Here is a 26003-nt window from a genome sequence, read left to right as displayed (position 1 = left end):
GTCAACCATGTTGTTCATGCTTCTAGGGTTTGTCATGTTGAAAGAATATTTTTCTTGAGTCAAGAGAGTCCTTGTCAATTGTATAAGACACTTGTGGGAAAGTTGTAACATGTAAAAGATATTGATTTTGAGTCTAGAAAATCCAGTGATTCTATAAGCACAAGTTGACCCTAGAAGCGACAAGTCGACCTAAATAAGGGCATTAGAACTCATTAAAAGCCTATAAATAGAAGAATATTTGACCTCATTTACACACCATTTCAATCTCTCAAGGATAAGTTCGATTTGAAGCTGGAAATATCAAGAAAATTAGAACGAAGGTCAAGGAAGCAAGAGGAAGTCAAGGATAAGAAGGGAAATCTATTTTTGGGCTATTTTCTCTCATGTGTGAAGAAGCTAGAGTTTCTACAACAATTGCAGGGCCAACGTTGCAGGATGAAATTGTAGGTCAAAGTTGGGGATCGAAGTTGAATATGGAAGTTGATTGAAGCAAGATTAACTTTTATTGTTTTGGTTAATATTTGACCTAATTAGAAGGGTTCTTAGAGGGATGAATTGGTGCTTGGAGGAGGATTTGATCTAGGGTTTTTGGTCTTGGTTTTCTCATTTGAAGAAGATTCTATAAGAAGAGAATCAATTCTTTTCGGGTTTTCCCCTTGGAGGGGTTTTTCCCTGACTTGGAGCCTAATACCTGTGTCCATTGTCTTTACTATTTTTTCACTTGATACTTGTTTAATGAAAAGTTCTAATAAAGAAGCACAAGAAGATAAATAAATTTCACAAGTAATTATTAAGGTTAAGGATAAATTGAATTAATAACTGCCCTACTACATTCTCGAACATGGTTTCAGAGCTAAGGTGAGATAGAGAAGGCATATGGAATATTATCTTATGGACATAAGGAGTTATTACTTATCAAGGGAAATCATTTGCAGGAGGACTCAAAGAAAAAGAAGACATGTTGATTTAAAAGGAGGGCTACTACATCAAGTCTTTGAAGGAAGGAAGGATAAGTTCTTATTGAATATTCTTGAGTGCATCATCTTGAAGTAGAAGAAGCATCAAGGAATATTGGGTTCATTATTCACTTTTGAAGCTATTCTAAGACACCCTTGTTGAAGGAATCCTAGAAGTCATCATTCTAGGGTATTGTCGAAGTCTCCTTAAAGGTATTGAAAACATCAACATAGTTTGTGACATCATCAAAAAGGAAAGGACTCTCGGTTGAAAAGTAAGTCTCTTATTATTTTCTATGTCTCGATCGACAAATCATATGGATACTTTTTTCAATGAAAGAAACAAGCTCGTTGGACCAACAAACTTCCTAGAATGGAAGAAGAGGATTGACTTGGCATTCATAGAAAATGAAAACATGGAATATGTCCTTGGTGAAGTAGTTGTACAATATAAAGAGAAGACTTAAGAGTTAGAAAAATACAAGAAGGGAGAAGTAAAGGCACAAAGAATCATAAAAAAGATCATCTTGTTCCCTTTGTTGATTATTTTTAGACATCCAAGGCTATGTATGATAAGTTGGTAAAATTGTACTTTATAAGTACATCATGTCAAAATATTTCCTTAAGGAATCAACTATATAGAATAAGGAGTTAAAAGGATGAATACATGGCTACTTATCTCACGAAGATCTCACAAATAAGGGATCAATTAATGCAATGGCTTGGGAAAATTGTTTTCGAATATGAAATGACCATTTATGTATTAAACGCTTTTCCACCTAATTGGAGTGGTTTTGCAACTAGTATCTACTCTAAGAAGTATACTATACCATTTGATGAGTTATGGGCTCAATGTATCTTGGAATAAACCATGATCAAGGCAAATGATGACATTGAATCAAATGAAAGGTATCAAGCCTTTATTGCAAGGTCTAAGAAGAAGAAAGGGAAGTTTGGAAAGTCCAAGAAAAAGACAGATATGTCCAAGGTTCAATGATTTGGATGCACTGAGTATGGTCACTTTAAGAGATATTGTTCAAGTAAGTAGAACAACAAAAAAAAGGAGAAGTGAAGCTCACATAGCTAAAGGAAAGGGAGAAACTGATAAGACACTGAAAAGAGAAGATCCCAAGGATCCTTACTATTGAAGGAAGCCCCATCTATGTCAGGTTCTTTATGAAATTGTATTTCTTTTATTAATTAGAAAGTAGAATAGCATGTGTTGTTGCATTCTCCAGAAGAAGTATTGATTTTTGTAAACGAATGGCATCATAAATAGAAGCATGTGGTACTAGAAAAATTAGAATCTATTTGAGTAATTTCTTTGGGAAAGGTCATCCAGTTTAAAAGGAACTAGAAGATTGGAACCATATTGCATATTGTTGTTCATACAAGCATTTTCTAACATCATGTTAGAGGTGGTCATTTTACAAAGGGGGATCATCAAGATCCTATAACAACCATTAGTTTGGATAGCTCTTAGAAATAGAATTATGACATGACTAGTATATATTCCATCTAGTATGGAAGCAATATTTGTGAAGGATGAAGGAATGCATATGGTCAAGTTGTAGTATGAAGGGCATAATGAAAGTCTTTCTGCTCTTGGGAAAAAGGAACCTAAATTCAACATGTATAAGAATCAATCTTATTCAAGAAAGGATGGCTAGACGATTATATGGAAGTAAAGGTATACATATTTTAAGTACCACTTCTCTAGGGTAAGGTTCATATCTACAAGAATATTACAACAAGAGTTGGATATAAACTGTGATTGGCAAGTCTTCCATATGACTGTATGATGCTTAAAAGAAGACATTTGAGATACTTTGGAATGGATAGAGATCAAGACTCTCTCACAAGATTGCATAGGATATTGATAAACATAAAGTATATCCTCCAAAAGAAAGAAAGGGATTTAGCAATAAAAACCACAAAGAAGATATTGTGGCTTGATAATCAAGTTCGATCCATGGGAACTCTGATTGAAATGGATGCATGGAGAAATATACTATGGAAATGGATCATGTGAAAGTATGTTGATCTCAAAGAAGTCAAGTTGATGCTTTGATGAAAATGCCATCATGATAAGGTATTAATATTTTGATATTAGTTATCTGGTTAACATATTGTTTTGCTACCTAGAAGAATATTGCAGGAATGCATGATGACAGTTGAGGCAAGTTCAATTGTTGGTGTTGAACTCAATTCAAAGAACATATGGATTGAGTATATGGTGTTGGAAATTATGTAGTCAATATGTTTACATCATCATCTTGGGATTGAAAGGTAGCAGTATAAGAAGATAACCTAATGTTCATGAAGATCACTTTCATGTTTTGGAAGGCTCAATACAATGCCTTCATTGATGATATGAAAGGTTGATGGCCTGAACCCTATCACAAGATTAAAGGAAGAATATGGCTCCACAACATGCAAGAAGAAAGAGGCTCAATATGATGAGATACAAAGGAAATAAGGAGCCATGCTACTATCTCCACGAAAAATGGTAGTTAATACATTTATCAGGACAATCCAAAGATATTGTGGTTATGACTTCCCAAATTAAAAGGAAGTTAAAAATAGCCTCTATATTTGAGAGGGAGTAAAAGGAGTCTCCTTGGATGTATGAAAGGAGAAAATATTAATTCCCTAATCAAGAGGGAATGAGGATCTCCTCTCTGGTTGAGAGGGAGTGATGATGGAAATCACATTTATATTCTCTACTTCATGTGTCATGCACTTGTCCAAGTCTAATAGTTGCATGTCTAAATGAATCCCATGGAGGGAGAATGGAGAATGGAGGATTGGATAAGCATCTGTGATTTCCTTGACGCCTTGGAAAAATCCGAGATAGGAAATGGACCGACACTCTTTGAGGATTGGACAGGTATCCAAGGCAAGAGTGGTAAAAGAGGACCAATATTCTTTGAGGATTGAGAATCCAATATAAGAATAGTCCTAAAAGGACATACCTAATGAACATATGGATGGGGCATGTACCTTAAAGAGGTAGTGTGCTATCTCAGGTAAAGCCTCCCAACATTATGCTCTTGTATAAGAAAGAGCTTGTCAAGTTAAGTCCTTACTATGTTGACAATGTTGGTCATGATGTTGATGCTTAAACATGTCTTACCAATCCAAATATTCTTATAAGAAATCTTTAGTTTGAGAATAATGTTGTATTGGTTATACAATTATGAATACCTCCCTAGTTAAGATGGAGTATGATCCAGACTTAAATAGGAACGCAACAAATTACAGAAATAACCATAAACACATATATGCAGCAGAAATAATACTTCATTTCATTAATGTAAAATACTGAAATATGCTTACAAACAGTAATGGAAATAAACCAGCTAGGGCGATGTTAGCTTATCTCTAAGAAGAGATGTGTGGTGGCTACATGCCTCTGAACTGTGTTACAATGAGGCTCGAAGGCCTATTTATTGTTGAGAAACAATGGAAAACCCTTAACATTCCAAAACCTAACCCTAAAAGATGAAATGCCAAACTGTGGGCCCTGTTTGGGTAAATTGGTACATCAACTTCCCGGGGTCGTAACTTTGGCATATGATCTCCGTTTGATGCGTACAATAGCTCGTTAGAAAGATATATCCGAGCACTACCACTTTGGGAAGGAAAATATTAGTCCATGGGCCCATGTTGCCCCCATATTTCCCAAAAAACGTTGTTTAGGGCCTCAAAATGGCTCCAGAAGTTTAGGACCTGAAAAACTACTAAAAATAGTAAGTTGTGCTACAATTAAGGAAACTGAAAATGCTGAGAGAAACAATGGTGGGGGTCCAGGTGGACTTGGTAGGTGGCCACCAATATCCACCTAGATCATTCCTCCCCCTAGGAAGCAATGGTCCCCATTATGTTGAGTTCCTCCATGAGATGAAGAAACTTTTGCTGAACCTGGTCCCTGGTGAGCCACTTGCCCTGGTGAAGGATTGGCCTACTTTGACAACTCTATACAGTTGGATATTCTATTGGTGAGTGTTCTTGATCTCTGTGTGCATGATCCGATTAGTTGCAGCTTGTTCCATGCAATCTGGATTTAATTGTGTGGGTGTGAGCTGTTCTGTAATGTCAGATGTGTCTAACAATGGTGGAAAGTATGGCCGAAGGCAGTCCACATTGAATACTGGGTGCAGGCCAAGGAATGGAGGAATGCTGAGCTCAAATGCATTGTATCCCACAGCCTTAGTAATGGTGTAAGGACCATAGCGGATTGGTCTTAGTTTTTGATAGGCTCCAATGAGGCGTTCCTTTTGCAAATGCAACCAGACTTTGTCGCCCACCTGAAACTTGTGTGGCACCCGATGTTGATCATGTCGCTGCTTGTACTTGGCATTTTATTTCTCTAAAATTTCATGGACCTGCTGGAGAATATGTTGGATGTGATCAATGAAGCTGGTTGCCTTGTCTGTTTCAGACTGGACATGAGTCGAATCTGCGTGAGGAGCTGCAAGTGGCATGGCCACATCAATGGGGCATAGTGGCAGGAATCCCAACCCCACCTGAAAAGGGTTGTGGCCAGTTGAGCTGTGAAGAGCTCGGTTGTAGTTGTGCTGAACATAGGGGAGGCTCTCATCCCATGTGCGTGGATGCTTTGAGTTGTACATGCGCAGAATGTGTACAATCATCTTATTGACAACCTTTGTCTGGACATCAGTTTGAGGATGGAAGGCTGTGGACTTAGTGAGTTTGGTGTCCAACATTGACTAGAGACTGGACCAAAATGTACTGAGGAACCGTCTGTCTCGATCTGAGACGATAGACTATGGGATCCCAAAGTGCACCCACACTCATTCAAAGAATAGTTTAGCAGTGGCCTTTGCTATGATATTCTTCTTGTAGGCCACCATAATGGCCATCTTCGAGAACCTGTTGATGACCACAAAAACACAGTCATTTCCATGCTTAGTGGAAGGAAGGCCTGACATGTAATCCATGGAGATATATTCCCAAGGTCGACTAGGGGTAGGCAGCGGGGTATAGAGGCCTTGCTTCTTGATGGTTGGTTTGGTAATGGCATAGGTAGTACATGATCTGATATACTTCCCAACATCCTATCGAAGATTCGGCCAATAGAAATACTTTTGCAGTACTGCCATCGTTTTCTCGACCCTGAAATGCCCAACAGCGCGACTGTAGTGTGCTTCCCAAGTCATCTTGGCACGCTCGCTTGAAGGAACACAAAGGTGACCCAGGTGGCATAATAGGGCATCCTGGAGGTGAAAATCTAGAACATGCCGACCCTCCAAGAGTGTCTGGTATGTGTGGCCGAATTCTGGGTCGCTTTTGTAGAGAAGTGGCCAATCAGAAGTCTCGTGCCCGCAATAGTTGAGCATGGTGGTTAACGCCATGATCGGTGGTCGACTGAGGCAATCTGCAACATTATTGGTGCTGCCCTTCTTATACTTGATATTCAAATGGAATTGTTTCAAGTATGTAGACCACTTCTGATGGCGATCATTCTGCAATTTCCCTTGGGTCTGTATGAACTGCAGGAGTCGGTGGTCTGTGTGGATGACCATTTCCTTCCCCAAAATGTAATGCTTCCATTGTCGGCAGGCCTGCACAATGGAATACATCTCCTTATCATAAGTGGGATACTTCCGGACTGTGTCTCAAAGTGTTTCACTATGATATGCAACTGGATGCCCGTGTTGAGTAAGGACTGCCCAATAACATAGTCAGAGGCATCTGTCTCGACCTCAAATGGTTGTTGTAATTCTGGTAACGCGAGCACTGGTGCCATGCAAAGGCGATCTTCCAACTCTTTGAATTCCTTCTGTTGAGATTCAGACCAAAAGAATTTTGCTTTCGCTCCTCCCTTGGTGACTTGACTCAAGGGCCAAGTGATATGAGAAAACCCCAACACGAACTTGCGGTAGAAGTTGGCAAGACCTAGAAAGCTGCGAAGCTCTGTTAGAGTGGTTGGAGATGGCCAATCCTGAATGACTTGGATCTTGGCTGGATCCACATGCACCCCCTGTTCATCAATAATGTATCCCAGATACTGAACTTGGGTCATGCGAAAAGTGCATTTCTCCAAATTGGCACATAGCTTGTGTAGCCGCAGTGTTTGGAGAACCTGTCAGATGTGGTGGAGGTGCTCTTCCCAACTCTGGTTGAAGATCAAAATGTCATCCAAGTATACCACTACAAATGAGTTGGTGAATGGCTGCAAGATGTCATCCATTAGCCTCATGAAGGTTGCAGGAGCATTCTTCAATCCGAAAGGCATAACCAACCATTCGAAAAGGCCCTCCTTGGATTTGAAGGCAGTCTTCCACACATCAGAGGGTTCGATTGGTACCTGGTGATATCCTGACTTCAGATCGATCTTGCTGAAATATTTTTCCCCCTTTAGTTGGTCCAGGAGGTCATCAATCCGTGGGATCGGGTACCTATTACGGACAATGATCTTGTTCAGTGCCCGATAGTTAATACAGAGTCTCCAAGTCCCATCCTTCTTCTGTACCAACACAATCGGGCTCCCACAAGGTGATGAACTCGGATGGATGTGACCTTTCTGTAGCAGCTCCTGAATCTGCCTCTTGATTTCATTGTTCTCCAGAATGGAGTGCCGATAAATTGGTCCATTGGGTAGTGGTGCACCTGGGGTTAGATTGATGGAGTGATTGACCTGACAGTGCAGAGGAACCCCTGCGGGGGAGGTGAAGATGTCCTCGTACTCCTCCACGACCTTGTCAATTTGTAGTTGTCGTGCGCAGGAGCCTTGTCTGGAGACCGTGGCCACCATCTTCTTCTTTCCTTGAGGGTGTATCATCAGGAAAACAAATTTTCCGGTTTTGGAAATGAGCTTACTACATTGTTTTGCAGTAATCAAAGAGATGGCGGTAGCCGGTGCTACCTTTAGTATCCTGTACAACTTATTTCCCAATGTAATAATAACAGCACGGGGCCTTGATTCATACACAACATGTCGCTTCCACAAGTATGGTTGTCCTAATAATACATCACAAACTTCAAGGGGAGCAATGTCACACAATACCTCATCCGTGAAGGGCTTGATGTTTTATGGAAGGCGACACTGCTGGCTCACATGAAGATCCCGTCTTTGGTGAAGCCACCCAATGTTGTACAGTTGTGGATGTGCTGTGGTCGGTAAGCCCAACCGCTTCATGACCTCTGCCGAAATGAGGTTCTTTTCACTTCCATTATCGATAATGAACTGTAGCGGGGAGCCCTTTACCCACATCTGGGAGTGGAAGAGATGCTTCTCCTCCTCTGGATCTTTGGGTTCATTTTTCTGGATCTTAGTGGTAGCAACAATGGCGTTGGGATTCACATCAATGATCTGCTTCCCTTTGTCATTCCCCTTATCGGGTTCTGACTCAGAGTCAGAACATGCATCTAATTCTAAAACCTTTAGCTTAGCCACCAGTGACTGCTTGGCCCGACACTCACTTATGTTGTGAGTGGAGCTCTTATGGAACTCACACCATTTTCCTGTGTCCTTTTTCGGCTTCACGACACTGTAATTTGCTTGCAGCTTTGGCGGGTTGTCTTGGGCTGCCCCGTCTTGGCTTTCTCCTTTGTTCTGTGGTTTAGGGGCACCTTTCCCTTGCTTCAGATTTGCAGATCCAAAGTCTCGCTTCTTTTGTTTAAACTTCTGCTCAACCTTGACGGCATATCGGTATGCTATGTCGTGCGAGGAGATGTTCAGGAATTCTATTTCTTCCTGGATGTACTTGTGCAGGCAGCCATGATATTTGAGTATCAAATATTGTTCCGAATCCTTGATACCTAACTTTGTGCGAAGGGTATGGAAAATATTGGTGAACTCCAGCACATCTTGGTCCCTTCCTTACCGCAGCGTGGTCCACTTTATTTATTCATCCTCATAGCTTCTGACAGGGTAGTACTGCTCCTTGATGGCATCCTGGAATGAATTCTAGGCGGGTGTGCTGAAAATAGTGAGCTGCTAATTTCATCCTTCTGCTCGCAGCAGGTTTCCCACTAGTCCTTGACGTGGGGGGCTGCTTTGAGAAGAGCGAAAACAATCTTTTCCCGACTCAAAAATTCATGAATAGAAAAATAACCCTCTAGCAGATTTAACCATTTATCTATGGCATCTACGTTTATCTGACCCTTGAATATGGGGATTTCGAAATTTTCTTGTACCTTAAAGGGCATGGCATTTCCAGAGTAGTTGTTGGAAGCCGTTGCGTTGCTTCTGGGTAGCCGTTGAAGGATTTGGGCAAAGTTGTCCATCATCGCGTTCCGTTGTCGCTCGAGGGCTTCTTTGAGCAAGATTTTGATAGGATCTCCTGCCCCCTTGTCTTTCTTCTCATCTGCCATGGGAGGCCATCGAGATTTGCGAGGCTGGTCTTGCAAAGGTTTGACTAGTTCAAGCCCTAACTCCTTATATCCCGACCTCGTTGGGGACATGCAAAGAAAAATAGAGAAAAAGCAGACCGCTCTGATACCACTAATCTAGACTTAAATAGGAATGCAACAAATTACAGAGATAACCATAAACACATATATGCAGCAGAAATAATACTTCATTTCATTAATGTAAAATACTGAAATATGCTTACAAACAGTAACGGAAATAAACCAGCTAGGGCGATGGTAGCTTATCTCTGAGAAGAGATGTGTGGTGGCTACATGCCTTTGAACTGTGTTACAATGAGGCTCGAAGGCCTATTTATTGTTGAGAAACAATGGAAAACCCTTAACATTCCAAAACCTAACCCTAGAAGATGAAATGCCAAACTGTGGGCCCCGTTTGGGTAAATTGGTACATCAACTTCCCGGGGTCGTAACTTTGGCATATGATCTCCATTTGACGTGTACAATAGCTCGTTAGAAAGATCTATCCGAGCACTACCACTTTGGGAAGGCAAATATTAGTCCATGGGCCCATGTTGCCCCCAGATTTCCCAAAAAACGTCGTTTAGGGCCTCAAAACGGCTCCGGAAGTTCAGGACCCGAAAAACTGCTAAAAATAGTAAGTTGTGCTATAATTAAGGAAACTGAAAATGTTGAGAGAAACAATGGTGGGGGTCCAGGTGGACTTGGCAGGTGGCCACCAATATCCACCTGGATCAGAGTATTAGAAAATGTAACTATTTTCGGTCTTCACAATTGTCATTGTACTCAAGTCATTATGTATATTTTATGTTACAAGAAATAGAAGAAAGAAAAAATTATTTTAAGCATGGGTTTCATGCTCCATTTTGATGGTCATATAGGTGAAGAATGTTATTCATGCTTCTAGGGTTTTTCATGGGTTTCATGCTCCATTTTGATGGCCATCTACATCAATCATGTTATTCATTCTTCTAGGGTTTGTCACGTCAAAAGAATATTTTTCTTGAGTCAAGAGAGTCCTTGTCAATTGTATAAGACCCTTTTGGCATGTAAATGATAATGATTTATTCTAGAAAATCTAGTGAGCCTCCAAGAACAAGTCATCTCTAGACTAGATAATTCAACCTAAATAAGGGCATTCAACCTCACGAAAATCCTATAAATAGAAGCATATTCGATCTCATTTATACACCAATTCGATCTCTCAAGAAGAAGTTTGATATGGAGTTGGAAACATAAAGAAAATTAGAGCGAAGGTCAAGGAAGAAAGAGGAAGTCAAGGAGAAGAAGGAACATATGTTTTCGGTTATTTTCTCTCACACATGTGAAGAAGCTAGGGTTTCTACAACAATTGCAAGGAAAAAGTTGCAGGTCGAACTAGGATGAAGTTGGGGGCTGAAGTTGAAGCTGGAAATTGGTTGAAGCAAGATTGACTCTTCTTGTTTTGGTTAGTATTTGACCTAATTAGAATGGATTCTTGGAGGGTTGACTTGTTGCTTGGAGGAGGATTTGATCTAGGGTTTTTGGTCTTGGTTTTCGCATTTGAAGCAAATTCTATAAGGAGAGAAGAGATTATTTTTGGGGTTTCCCCTTGGAGGGGTTTTCCCCTCGCTTGGAGCTTAATTCTTGTGTCCACTGTCTTTATTGTTTTTACACTTTGATGAAAATATCTAATAAAGAAACAAAAGAAGACAAAAAAAATTCACAAGCAATTAATAAGGTTAAGGAGAAATTGAATTAATAGTTGTCTTACTGCATTCTACAACAAATAGAAGGCATGCATATGTAGTCCTTCACTTCAAATCTAAAAAAAAGACATAATTTGTTGTACATAAGTTAAAATTGAAATGGATGAAAATCAAGAGAATAATCTAAAGAATTTCTTAGTCCTTGTAATTTTGAGGTTCGTTAGGTGTTGCTCTTATAATCGTTCATCGAAGTTTGGATGTTTGTGAAGCTAGAGTGGACAATTTGGGTAAAAACTAATGGAATTGTCAAATATTATTTTTTCACCTATTTATAAAAAAAATTACCCACTTTTCTATATTTTAATGATTTGTTTTTTGCTAATAGGACTAATCTGTAACAAGTATTTTAGTGTTGATTGTTGATTTTTCAGGTATTATATTGAAACTTGGTCACTTTTACGATGTTTCAACTATATTGTTCCACATTTTGATCTAATGCAACAAATAATGTCTTTGATTTTTGGCATATAGGTTAGGGTTAACTCACCTTGTACCTTACATTTATGACTTCTATCTCATTTTCATTGTAGCATCAATCCCATTAAGCCATGACAACAACCTTTCTCATTGATTTTCAAGTATCATAACTTGGTTGTGGATACTACCTATACAAGAGAATCCTAATTAGTTCCTTGCTAGCCTTTTTATGCCTATGTTGATGTGAATTCTTAGGCTCGAGAACCCTTTCTAGTCTTATCATGACTTTTTAGTGAAACCTTGTGATTTCTTCTTAATATCATTCTGGATTTTATCATGTGGGGCTCCCAAAGTTAATTTGTATTATTGCATTGCATTTCTATTGCTTGTGCTTTTGGGGATAATTTTGGCCTTAGATTGCTCTCTTATAAGCTTGTTTCCTATGCATTATATTTAGTATCTAGCCTTGCATTTTTTTTCCATTTTAAATTGACACATGATGAACTCACACAAAAATAATAGACCAATTTAGACAAACATCAGATGCATATTCTCCACAAAACATACGTATAAATACATTTTTTGTGACCCTTTTTTTTCATATTCTGGGAAGTTTGTTGGACTTTTGTGACTATTGGCCTTCACTTGAGGCTTTTCACCTTCCAGTCAAGTGATTAGGACAAATTTGCATAACCCCAAGGATTATGTTTCCAACATTCCCCCCTTAATTCAAAGAGATGTATCTAAGTCCAAGAATAGAGTTGAAATACAATGGTGGATAAAAACCAATGGATGAATGTACTCTTTGAAATAACATTTTAAGGAATAACGCAAATCAAATGAGGTAGCAAAAGTTGAAGTCTTCTACCGATGGTGGTTTAAGGTTGATCACCAACTCTGAAACTTAGCTCAAAGTAGTTCCTGGAACAATTTCGAATATGGCTAGAAGCTGAAATCGTCTTCAAAGTGAAATTTCTCCTTGATGATGGTTTAAAGATGACCATAAATTGATGAAGTAGGTAGTAGAAACCAAAATATTTTTCTAGTGGTAGTTTAAGGCAAATCACCAACCAAATCGTGTTCGATGACTCTGGCTGTAGGATTTTGTTTAGATTGTGGCTCAGGCTCGTTTGATATGACTTTGAAGCTAGTATTTGAATATCAATTCCACCCTGTCACATACAAGGTGAGAAGATGAAGATATCTCCACTACAAGACATGTCAATACTCAAGAATTAACTATGTGGTATGACCAATATATCATCTTGGATATTGAAGAAAATTACCAAGAAGTGAGCCATCTAAGGTGAACATTTTATCTTGAAGGAGTCTAGTGTCTGGAACATCTGTTTGAATTATGACTATGTTTTTCACAATTCTCATAAGGATGAAGATAAAAAAATTTGATCTTTCACATGGCCAACTCAGTCACAATGTTGGCATTTAACAATTTGAAGTGGATTTGGAAGAGGATGTAGAGCAAGTAAAGATGATCTCTCCTAAAGTAACCCAAAACTTTGAAACCATATTAGTTTGGAGTAGTTTGGAATGTGAAAGGTCGCATCTTTTTCATATCCAAGATTGATTTTATGCATGTTGCTAATAACTTATTCCCAAGGTCCGATGATTGGATTGAAAAGTGCAAGCAAAACCTCTGCATCTTCATGTGAATCGGCTCCTGAACTGTGATAATGTGTTGGTTGTTCATAATATTCTGTCTCAAACTCAAGAAATACATTTGTTGTAAACAAGAATCGGTTTAGAATATTGGCTCTTTTTTTATAGTTCATCATGTTGGAGCTGAGATTCAAGTTGAAGACACTCAATCTTGTCATATGAATCTTGTAAATAGGTTTTAACATTAGAAAAAGTGTCTTTACCAATTGTGATTGTATCATCAACTATAGAGAGTATCAGAGTATTTAGTAACTCTAATATCTTATTAGTTTGAGCCATTTTACAAACAATTCAAGCTCCAGAAATGAGATTGTCAAATTCAACTTATAAATCATATAGGATTGAAATAAGAAACTTTTATCCAATTATACTCAACACTGCAAAGCATCAATATGACATTCTAAATGTTTCTTATAGAATCGATTCACTAGTTTGGTTTGCTTATTTCAAATTCCAAAAGACGACATTTGGAACTAAATAATGGGGAGAACTTGGAAGAATTTTACAATCCACCACAAATGAACCACCATAATACTGATATTAGGCAACAACCACAAAACTATATTGTGCACTTTCAAGTTCCATTCATCTATTTTTGAGATTTCTCCACCCACATGGAGCTTATAGGTATGTTTGACTATAAAAAGAGTTAATTGATTTGTAGTAAAATTTTGTGGACAATAATTTTTGTCATCAATTTTCTAGTCACCTTGATCTTTCATAAAAAAATACCTGGCACCACTATGTATGTCAAGTAATCAATGAGGTTGAACATATTAAATTTGAAGTGCAAAAAAAGTTGGAGAAATCAAGCCTCCTGAAATATTTGGCTCATAATCTAACAAATCAAAGCATAGTAAATCTATAGAAAAACCTAAAATAACCATAAATCCATTCAATTTGATTCCCATCAATGGACTTCGTTGAATACAGACCCTAAATGTGGCAAATAAAAAATCAGTTGCTCAAAATTGAGCCTTACAAAAGGAAAACCTATCTTGGTAATGAAAATCCAAGCTTCCACATAGCAAGGGCTTTAGTTAAGTATTCTCAAGTATGTGGGTCGAGCCTTACAAAAGGAAAACCTATCTTGGTAATGCAAATCCAAGGTTCCACATAGCAAGGGCTTTAGTTAAGTAGTCTCAACTATGTGGATCTCCATTCGAGGGATGGTGAACCTTCATGCTTATTTTCCACCATATTCCAAAGAAAAGTCATCAAAGTCATGATCAATCTCATATCCTAGAATATCTATAGTGTCGAGTCAAGAAAGACGATTTTGGTAGCAAGGGAAAAATATAAAGAAAGGTAAGAAACCATGGGTAAAGAAAGGTAAGAAACCATGGGTTCATTTTGAATAATTATCAGATTTTAAAAATTATGAAGAATATTCTCAAAGTGATAAACTAAATAAAGAGATAAATTATCTTGAGAGTCAGACGAGGAAATTCAATCTTCGTTTGGGAAAATACAATCTTGGATTTACTTAGAATGAGGCCATGATGAAAATTTATTTCAAATACAATCTCTAGATGTTTCTTATGTGCTTTCATATCTTTAGAACAAATGAGAAAATAATCAATATAAATAATAAAAAATTTGGGTCCCCAAAGATATCTTTCATCCACTTTTGGAATTCAAATGGACCATTTTTTAGACCAAATGGCATGACTCGTCACTGCTATTGGCCATGTGGGACTACAAACCCTGTTTTATACCTGTCTTTTATTGTTATGCCTTTTTCTAGAACCCACTTTTGAGATCAAACTTAATAAAAACATTATTATCTTTGATCTTTTGAAACAATGCTTCTTTTGTAGGCAAATGATATCTAATAGGCATCAGGGCTGCATCAAGAGCTCTAAAACTAATTACCAACCGCTTGTTGACATTCCCAAGGGCTCCTGCTTGGCTCTATCAAATTTCTTTCCAATAACTCAACTATCTCCTTTTTTCATATTTCCAATTTTGTAGTTTACATTGGGATTGCTGAACTTTTTTTGTGGAGTCCTATCAAATCCTTCTTTATAAGGGAGATCTACAAAATATTTTTCTCCTGACCAGAAGGCATCAAGAGTTTTTTTTTTCATTGTTCAATCTTTTCTCCGATGTCTTTGAAATTACTTTCAACATTTACTTCTACATTCTTGATAATCTTATGGATTTTTAGCAACTTATCTATAGAAAGATCCAAATCATCATCTTTCTTTTTAGGAACAAAAGTCTTACATGAAGACCTACTTTTTACCTGTACAGTTTCTCCTTGAATGTTCAATTTTATGCACTTTCTTTCAATAATCAGAGGGAGATGCCTTCTAACAAAATATTGACCCAATAATATATCATAACCAGTATCAAAACTGTACAAAGAAACTGAAGTATGAAATCCTTCAATAATCAAAGGCAAATATGGTGCAACAACTTTTATTTGCACAGGAGTTTTGTCTACTGCTTTAAATTGCAAATTTGTTGGTTGCTAATAGTATTTAGGAATGACACCATACCTTGCACATGGAGACATTTCACCTGTATCTAACTAAGAATCTAGATAGTATTGCTTATAGCCTTGAACTTTAATAACTACAGTAATGTAGATTCTGTCTTCAAAGCCTTTGATTTCTGGTTCTGGGATTTCTTCAAGAGCTCTTTCTTCATTCTCTTTCTTTTATTCAAGAAATTCTTCTAGATATGCCAATTCTTGATTCAACTGTAAGTGGTCATGAAAGTTTTATGATGCATAAATATGTATGACTATGACTCATTTTAATATGTGCTTATGATTTATGGTATCAGAGCCAAATATTGAAGTTTAATATCAATCGTGCCTCTTGAATCTTGTTTGGTTCTTTTTGAGGTTATTGTGAGAGATTGAATTGTGAATTTAGCACCCATATAAAGAACAACTTAATTGTTGGGTACTTGTAGGCACATTGATTGTTGAGTATAGGAAGCATGTAGGATTGTTGTCGATTTTAGGTTGGAGGTTGTGTAGGTTGAATTGTTGGCCAGTTGATAAAGTGTCGTTAACACCGAGAGTTGCCTTTCTCCTGGTTTCCTAGTCCTTACATTGCTTGATATTGGGGGTTTAATAAGCAGTTGAACTTTCATAATGGCCTCATTTGATTTCTCTGTTGATGTTAAAACACATAAATCTTCCAGAAAGTGGATATCTAAGCTTATTGGTTCAAGTAGCAAGGATCCAATATATGATGCCCATATTGTTGCACAAGAATTTGAGCCTAATCCTAATTGGACTTTAACCAAAATATAATCTGATAAGATTTATAATTTATCAATGTTTGATTTTAAAGCAACAAATCTTATTATATATTGCTCTGTGAATGTTCTTGTTGATGTCAATAAACAAGTCTATCAAGTGCCCTTACTTCGTCCTGAAGACATTGAATGGGGGTTAGAACATGGATACAGATATATTCATTTGGGACTAATTCAATTTGGCATAAATCCTCTAATCAGACTTGGATTGAATGTTTCTTGTCTAGCCTATGTTGTTGATTCACGATATAATAGATTTCAAGATGCTTTAATAGGTGGATTTCAAGCACCCTTACATAATGGTGCATCCTGGTCATCAATTGTTCCCAGATATCTGTCTCCTTAACTGATAGACATATTAATGACCTTTTACAAGATTATATTCAAATAAGTGGCTATGACATGAGTCAAGGTTCTGATATAGCACAACTTCAAACTACTGTGTGCTATAGATTTGTGTCTACTACTATGCTTGCCCTTAATCCAAAATTGTGTTCTCATGCAATACAAGAAGGTGTGGTGGTAGGTCTAGGTAATTGTACACCTTTGACTTTAGGTTTTGCCGAGTTGAGTATGCCTCTAGAATGGCCTGCTAAGTATCATCCTCTTTCTGAAAAATATGCAGAAACATTTGTTCCCACAAAACTACAAGTGGCAGAAACCTCATCTGGTCCCATTATCAGATTTCAAAGATAAAAAACAGTTATTGATCCTACAAGATCAGAGAATTTTGCCTCATTTTATCTGAATGTAAATATGTTAGATCTTCATTTAAAGAAACATCAGCAAAATAAGTCTGTAGTTTGTAAACACTATCAAGCTTCTGCACCTCCTAGAATTCGAACACCTATTTTTAGATATGAAATATTGGGAAGTACAGTAGTTGAACATATTAGAAAACATATAGATTGTATTGAACGTATGGAATTACTCTCACCAAGAAGTATTAAGCAATTTTTATCTCGTGTTTCTAGAGAACTTCCAAAAAGAAGACTTAATCCAAGAAATACTGAGAAAAAATCAAAACATGGTAGTATTACTGCTGATATGAATTTTATGTAGTTTAGAAAGTCTAATAAGAAAAAATCTTCGGATAACATTAGACTACAAAATTACGCAAACTACCAAGTTACTTGCATTACACAAAACTTGGATGAACTGAATCAGGAAGTCTTGAATGTACATACTCATATTAGAAAGCTACATGAAAAGTTGGATTTTGTACAGAAAGAAAATGTTGAAAAGCTTGAAATTATTCTAGAAGTTTTGAAAGATATTAAGGATAGTTTTCAGTCAGAATATGGATGTATCTTTCCAAGTATTGATAGAGAAGAAATTTAAGAACAATTGTACAAATTTAATTTTGATGATCCTTCCTCCTCCTCTTCCATTTCATTAATTTTTTTGAAAAAGGTAGACTTGAAAAATATCAAAAGTTTATCGGGTTAGTAAGCGAAAAGTTTCAGTTTGTGTTAATTTTTTTTCCATAAATACATTTGAAGAAGGAAGTACTTCAGATCATAAAAGAAGAAAATCAGATGTTCCTTCTACATGGGAAGATTGGGTAAAAACTACAACATCAAATATGGGTAATACAAATGCTAAGTCTTGTTCTGATGATTACCCAATAACAAAATTTGATTGCAAGCCAAGGAGAGAAGTAATATATGCGATTGATGATTGGAATGGATGGAATTTTACTCAAAAGTATTTGAATCCTTTAGTCGAATGGGTTTTCCAAGGAAATCTAAATATATGGTGCCAAAGAGTAAAAGAATCCTCAAAATTAACTATACTCAATGCTGAAAAACCCATTAATGAACTAGCCAAAGCAATAGTTCATCAACTTTATGGTTCTATTAACACAAAAGGAGATCATTATTAAGATCTATTTATGAGTCAACATTTGTGTGATATCTCCTTTTTTGATGAATTTTTCTATATGATGCAAGATCTTTTGATGCAGGAGTATCTGAATGAAGAGGCGACAACTGGGAAATATTTTTGTTTTATTTAAAATTAAGGTTGACTCAGCCATTGTTAGTTCTTAAATTAGGTAAACAGATCAAATTAGGATTAGTTAAGAACTTGTTTGAAGAAACTGTTGAGCAACTGAAAAATAACTGAGGAACAGTTCCTCAACTGTAAAAGAAACTGCTAATAATGTATTGAAAAGAAAAAAAAGAGTAAGGTAGGAGGGGTTAGCCAGATTAGAGTGCAATTGTAAGCCTATGGCAGAATGTGGAACAACAACCACTAATTAGAAAAAACAGGCCAGAGAGAGACAAAGATCTCATTTTGTACCAATGGTTCATATTTATAAATATACAGAGATTTAATTCAAGACTGTGTTAGTGTGTGTTTCGATGTATTGACTGATAAATTGAATGTATCAGAGATTTGCATAATCTATATGTATGCAGGCATTCGACGAATACACAGAGAGGAAAGCAGGACAGAGGATTGTAAAGGTCCGTAGAACCAACACAAAGAACCCAAATAATACTCTTGAACGATTGTGATAAAGAAATCACAAAGGTTAAGCTCAGGAGGGAGTCGCAGCGGAACAACGGAGGATGAAGACCGAAACCATTGAATAACCAAAAACCACAGAGAAAACATAGGAACAACATAAAACCCAATTGAAGAGGATAGCGGAGAAGTGAAAGATCGATGCTCAGTAGCCGTTGGATCTTTACGATCAACGGCCAGGATTAAGTCACAGCGAGGGGAACCAGTGGTATCGCATCGGAGGAAAGCTTCAAGCCTTTTGCGATAGCGATGCGCGATAACATCGCTGACCGTTGGATCAAGGCTTAGATCAATGGTGGAGGAGTTTAAACAAATATCGCATCGCAGCGTCCCATTGATGAATTAACCTTTGGGCCTTTGGAATTGTGACATGCGATATGGGAGCGGACCCGACAAGAGAATGAACGCGGGTTCATGTTATTTGAAGTCTGGAGTGTTAATCGCATATCAGATATGTATTGGCCCTTTAACAAGTGCGATTTGAAATGGCGATTTGCGATATTGGAGCAGACCCGATAGGGTTATAGGGGCGCAGTTGTTTAGCATTTGAAGTCCGGAAAGTTATCGCATATCGGTTGCGATAAAGGAATGTTGATGGACCGCAGAAGATTGCGATTGCGATAAAGGTATGCCTCGATAACTGTGCAGAGCCCGTGTTAAAAGCAGAAAAGGCATGTTTATAGCGTATTTCTATTATAAAATACATATAATAGAAATAGCGTCGATATGAAGGATTTATGTGTAAGTCCAACATTACCATAGTTATAAAGTGGGGTTTTTTTTTATATGCGAATTAAGGATTGCATAAGTTTTATAAGGGTTGTGTTATAAAGTTCCGATAACAATAATTGTTCAAGGCTGGGCTATTGTAATGAATTATTCCGTAGAGATTAAGAAAAGGGCCTTAACCATTGAGGTGTGAAGACTGGATACACGCGGGTAGCCCTGTTTCAGGTTGCCCTGCGTCATTTTGGTATCAGAGCAGGTTTTTCCTTTCTCTCAGTAAAGATGGAGGTAGGAAGAAGGGGTCGAGGAAGAGCCATCAGAAGAGCAGCAAATGAAGGGTTACGAGAAGAGATTAGAAATTTAACTGCACGTTTGGTAGCGGTGGAAGCAGGGAGGCATAGAGATCCAGAAGGTGGGGATGACAGTGAGGAGGAAAACATAGCCACGATAGATGGGTCAGATGACGAAGGACCAGAAATTAAGCTATTGAGGTCAGTTTTGTTGGCTAGCAGCAAGCCAAGACCAGAGCTCTCTAATTATGATGGCAGTTTGTCCATAGAGGCCTTGTTAGACTAGATAAGTGAATTAGATAAATATTTTGAGTATGAAGAAATCAGCGAAGATAAGAGGGTCAAGTTTGCTGTCACCAAATTGAAGGGACATGCAACATTATGGTGGGACAGTGTACAGGCAGAAAGGAGGAGATTAAACAAACCATTGATTAAAAAATGGGACAGGATGGTTGCTAGAATGAAGAGCAAGTTTCTACCTAAGGATTATCAAATTTCCCTTTATAGACAAGTACAGAACCTGAAGCAGAGAATGATGACTGTGAAGGAATATACTAAAGAATTTTATAAAATTAACCTGAGAGCTGGTTATGTAGAAGATACCCCTGAGAAAACAGTGAGGTTTGTAAATGGTCTACGGATGGAGATCCTAGACGAGATTAGCATTCTTTCCCCTAGGACCATGGAGGAAGCTTATCAGAGTGCTTTGAAGGCAGAGGAAAAGATTGCTAGGAAACAGAATGCCAGAAGAGGACGTGGTTCTAGTAGAGGGTGAGGATAGACCTTTGGTAGAGGTAGGATTGCCAACAGAAATGAAGAGGGTAGTAGTTCAAAGACTTCAAGACAGAGTGAAAGGGAAGGTAACACCAGAGGAGGAAGGTCATACCAGCGAGGAAGAGGTAATGGCAGAGGCAGAGGAAATGCCTATCAATGTTACAAGTGTCACAAGTGGGGACACAGGTCCTTTGAATGTCCTGAAAATGAACAAACTAGGCAGAGGGGAGCATATGTTTCTCAGCCCGATGAAGCGGAGGCACCACCACAGGAGGTGGAAAATATGCCAGAAACTGGGGAAGCCTTGGTGTTGAACAAGGTATTATTAAAACCAGCTAAGGAAGTAGCTGATCAGACATAGAGGAAAGCATTGTTTCGGACTGTATGCAAGTCGCATGGGAAATGTTGCAAATTGATTATAGATAGTGGAAGTACTGATAATATGGTAGCTACTAAAATGGTGGAAAAATTGGGTTTGAAGAAGTTGAAGCACCCAACTCCATATAGGGTGTCTTGGTTGCAGAAAGGTCACCAACTGCTAGTCAATGAGCAGTGTGAAGTAGAGTTTCATATTGGCAAATACAAGGACAAGGTGACTTGTGATATCATGCCTATGGACGTGTGCCATATTCTGTTGGGCATACCGTGGCAGTATGATAGGAATAGCATAAAACCCATACTGCCATGGTCTGCCCAACAGAATATGGCACACGTCCATAGGCATGATATCACAAGTCAACATAGGAACAGTGTAAAACCCAATTGAAGAGGATGGCAGAGAAGTGAAATATCAATGCTCAGTAGCTGTTGGATCTTTACGATCAATGGCTAGGATTAAGTCACAGTGAGGGGAACCAGTGGTATCGTATCAGAGGAAAGCTTCAAACCTTTTATGATAGCGATACACGATAACATCGCTGACCGTTGGATCAAGGCTCAGATCAACGGTGGAGGAGTTTAAACAAATATTGCATCGCAGCATCCCATTGATGAATTAAATTTTGGGCCTTTGGAATTGCGACATGCGATATGGGAGCGGAACCGACAAGAGAATGAACGTGGGTTCATGTTATTTGAAGTTTGGAGTGTTAATCACATATCGGATATGTATCGGCCCTTTAACAAGTGCGATTTGAAATGGCGATTTGCTATACTAGAGTAGACCCGATAGGGTTATAGGGGCGCAGTTGTTTAGCATTTGAAGTCCAAAAAGTTATCGCATATCGGTTGCGATAAAGGAATGTTGATGGACCGCGAAAGATTGCGATTGCGATAAAGGTATGCCTCGATAACTATGCAGAGCCCATGTTAAAAGCGGAAAAGGCATGTTTATAGCGTATTTCTATTATAAAAGATATATAATAGAAATAGCATCGATATGAAGGATTTATGTGTAAGTCCAACATTACCATAGTTATAAAGTGGGGTTTGTTTTATATGCGGCTTAAGGATTGCGTAAGGTTTATAAGGGTTGTGTTATAAAGTTCCGATAACAATAATTGTTCAAGGCTAGGCTATTGTAATGAATTATTCCACAGAGATTAAGAAAAGGGCCTTAACCATTGAGGTGTGAAGACTAGATACACGTGGGTAGCCCTGCATCATCTTTTATACAAGTCTCATGATCCCGACAATCCAGCCTACCTTGGAAAATATTTATCTGCATTGCCAAGAAGGATCCCTGATATGGTTAGAGAAATATTTCATGAAGAAAAGATAAATATAGAAGAATTATCTCTTGTTGGGTTACAAGGTCAAATAGAGTTTACTCTTCAAAAGGCTTGTATGAATAGAAAAGTTCAAAAATATGTTAAGAAACAACTTGGATTTGGTCCACAGTTCTGTAATCATTTTGCTGAAACTTATCATTTTGGATGTGGCAAGTCTAAAAAGAAGGTTAAAGGAAAAAGAAAGTGTGGTAAAAATTGTTCATGTGAAGATTGTCAAAATAGAAGAATAAATTTTTTTAAAAGGCCTTTTCCTATTGTCAAAAGAAAGAAAAATTTTCAGGAAAAGAAAAGGTATTTCCAAAGGAGAAAGTCTTCACCGTTATCTAGTACTTGCTATATCTGTGGTAAGAAAGGTCATTGGGCTAATCTTTGTCCCTCCAAGAACAAATCAATGTTTCAGTCTAAGCTTTTTGATATCTTCACTACAGCTCATGAACCTGAAGAATGGGAAGAAGTGAAGACCCCAGTTCTAGACTGTGATTATTTCTCTATCTTAGATTCATCTGTTGATTTATTTGTAAATATCGACGGTGTAAATATTTCTTTCTCTAATTTATCTAGCTATTCAGAAGATGAAGATGAATTTCTCTATGTAAAGATGTTTACTACTATAAATATACAAAGTTTGTCTGAAAAAATTGCAGCTTTGAGCACCACGATTTCCGCATGCTGCCCTAGTGAATTTTCTCTGAAAGAACAATATGAGGCCCAATTGGCTCTTCTTGAAAAATAGTATACTTAATTCACGCAACTCAACGTGGTGAACCTTCATTCTTATTGTCCGCCAGATTCCAAAGAAAAGTCATCAAAGTCATCATCGGTCTCATATCCTAGAAGATCTACAGTGTCGAGCCAAGAAAGACGATTTTGGCAGCAAGGGAAAAATATAAAGAAAGGTAAGCAACCTTGGGTTCATTTTGAAGAATTATCAGATTTTGAAGATTATGAAGAAGATTCTCAAAGTGATAAACTAAAGAAAGAGATAAATGATCTTGAGATTCAGATTAAAGAAAAGAAAAAATTGATGAAAGAAATTCTAGATCTGCAAAATCAAGAATTAGCAGATTTAGAAGAATTTCTTGAATAAAAGAAAGAGAATGAAGAAAGAGCTCTTGAAGAAATCTTAGAACCATAAATCAAAGGCTTTGAAGATAGAATATACATAATTGTAGATATCTAATTTCGAGGATATAAGCAGTACTCTCTAGATGCTCAATTAGATACAGGTGCAATGTCTTCATGTGCAAGGTATGGTGCCATTCCTGAATACTATTGGCAACTAACAAATTTGCAATTTAAAGCAGTAAACAAAACCCCTATGCAAATAAAAGATCTTGCACCAGATTTTCCTTTGATTATTGAAGGATTTCATACTTCAATTTCTTTGTACAGTTTTGATACTGGTTGTGATAAATTATTGGGTCAAGATTTTGTTAAAAGCATCTCCCTCTAATTATTGAAAGAAAGTGTATAAAATTGAACATTCAAGGAGAAACTGTACAAGTAAAAATTAAGTCTTCATGTAAGTTTGTTGTTCTTAAAAAGCAAGATGATGATTTGGATCTTTCAGTAGATAAGTTGTTAAAAATCCTTAATATTATCAAGAATGTAGAATTAAATGCTGAAATTTATTTGAAAGACATCAGAGAAAAGATTGAACAACAATGCACAACAGAAACTCCTGATGCCTTTTGGTCACAAGAAAAATATTTTGTAGATCTCCCTTATAAAGAAGGATTTGATGGGACTCCACAAAAAAGTTCAGCAATCCAGATGTCACCTACAGAATTGGAAATATGCAAAAAGGAGATAGGTGAATTATTGGAAAGAAAATTGATAGAGCCAAGCAGAAGCCCTTGGGCATGTCCAACTTTTTATGTCAACAAGAATTCTAAACAATAGCGCAAAAAACCCAGGTTGGTAATTAATTTTAGAGCTCTTAATGCAACCCTAATGCTAATTAGATATCCTTTGCATACAAAAGAAGCATTGTTTCAAAAGATCGAAGATAATAATGTTTTTACTAAGTTTGATCTCAAAAGTGGATTCTGGAAAATAGGCATAACAACAAAAGACATGTATAAAACAAGGTTTGTTGTCCCACATGGCCAATACCAGTGGCGAGTCATGCCATTTGGTCTAAAAAATGCTCCATTTGAATTCCAAAAGCGGATGGAAGATATCTTTGGGGATATGAATTTTGTTATTATTTATATTGATCATTTGATCAGTTGTTCTAAAGATCTGAAAGCACATAAGAAACAATGGGAGATTGTCTTTGAAAGAATTTTTCATCATGGTCTAGTTCGAAGTAAATCCAAGATTATATTTTCCTAGACAACGGTTGAATTTCTTGGATTAGTGCTATATCACGGAAGAATTGTTCTGCAAGATCATGTTTTAAAAACATTATTAGAATTTCCTGATGAGATTCTAGAAAATAAGAAGTTGCAGAGATTTCTGGGATGTCTGAACTATATTAGAGAATTTTATGAAAAATAGGTTGAAGATTTCAAAGTACTTCGGAAGCATTTAAAAGGAGAAGAATGGACTTCTAAGATGATAGTAGTCGTACAAGTTATAAAACAAAAAATTCAGCATCTTCCAAGTCTTAAATTGCCTCAAGAAGGTTATCCATTTATTCTTGAGACAAATGCATCTCATGAAACATGGGTTGGTGTCTTATTACAGAAGCATCATGAAAAGGAAGAAGTATGTTCCTATGCCTCAGGTTCTTTCTCTGAGACTGAGATTAAATATCCTTCTTCTCATAAAGAAATTCTAGCAGTAAAAAATAGTATCAAGAAGTATCACCTATATTTAAAGCATGTTCATTTTACTGTTAGAAATGATCTTAAACATATGAAAGGAATGTTGCAGAACAGGAGACTTCTTGAGCATGGCAACAACAGGATACTAAGATGGTATTTATGGTTAAATGGATTTGAGTTTGAGATTGAATATAAAAAGGGAAAATAAAATCATCTGGCAGATTTGCTTACTAGAGAAGGAGCAAATAAAGTCAAACAAATTGATATTAAAGGTTTTGGATGTTCTTTCTCAAGTTGTTTTTATGTAGGTTCTCAAACCAGTTCTTCAAATCAGTCTCTTCATTTTCTTCCAGTTTGTACATATTGTCATAAAAGTTGCAGCAAGAAAGGATTATATACAGAATTCAGAATTTGCCATGGGTTTGCTATGAGAAGATAGTTATGCATTTAGAAAATGTAAAGGATAATCCTGCTCCACATATTACTTATTTCCTAAATTCACAGGTCATGTATCAAGGTGTTATAATAGATAGAACCATGTTTCCTACTGTATATATTTGCATAGAGGATCCTTGATTTCTTATGAAGATTTTGGTCATATTATGCAGTTTACAAGATCTCAAGGAACCATAAGAATTTTCTTTGAGTGTGATGCAGTTTGCAGTTCATACTGGTCGCCTTGGTTCAAAATTTTAATGTATAAATTATGCCCTCATGATGAAGACATGGATCATGTTCCACCAAT

This window comes from Pinus tabuliformis, chromosome X (assembly GCF_031772625.1).
Source record: "Pinus tabuliformis cultivar Carrire ecotype Pingquan chromosome X, CPIR1, whole genome shotgun sequence".
In the NCBI taxonomy this organism is placed as follows: Eukaryota; Viridiplantae; Streptophyta; class Pinopsida; order Pinales; family Pinaceae; genus Pinus; species Pinus tabuliformis.
The sequence above is the reverse complement of the archived record's forward strand: the minus strand, read 5'-3'. Positions refer to the sequence as shown.